Below are 466 nucleotides of genomic sequence, written 5' to 3'. Positions count from 1 at the left end.
CCCTTGCAATTTGATTGATTCCTAAATATATATCGGATGGTCCTACTACAGTCATAAAGTATACTTTTGATATATATCAAAGTTGAATAGACCTTAATTTAAAAAAAAAATATAGTTCATATAAAAGGTTATCTAGGGCTTACAAATATGATTGAGACTAGTTTTAGAGCTATGCTTTATTTAGATCAGGTAAGAAGTTACAATTTTTTTTCTGATCAAGTTCATACTTAGCAATATTACTAGCCACTTAAGCCTTTCCGAAATTAAATTTGATAGAGAACGATGGGCCTTGGAGTTATTTAATTTCAATCCATTGGTGTGGGAAGTGGTGAACAGAGTTGAAGCCCAGATCAAGGCTCATTAATTGCGGTTGGGTCCAGTGCAGTGTGTGGGTGTTTGTTTGTCCCAATTCCAAACCCTAAAGAGCCGAATGCCACCAATTCTATGCCGCTATCATGAATGCGTC

This window comes from Arachis duranensis, chromosome 3, assembly GCF_000817695.3.
Source record: "Arachis duranensis cultivar V14167 chromosome 3, aradu.V14167.gnm2.J7QH, whole genome shotgun sequence".
Classification (NCBI taxonomy): domain Eukaryota; kingdom Viridiplantae; phylum Streptophyta; class Magnoliopsida; order Fabales; family Fabaceae; genus Arachis; species Arachis duranensis.
The sequence above is the reverse complement of the archived record's forward strand: the minus strand, read 5'-3'. Positions refer to the sequence as shown.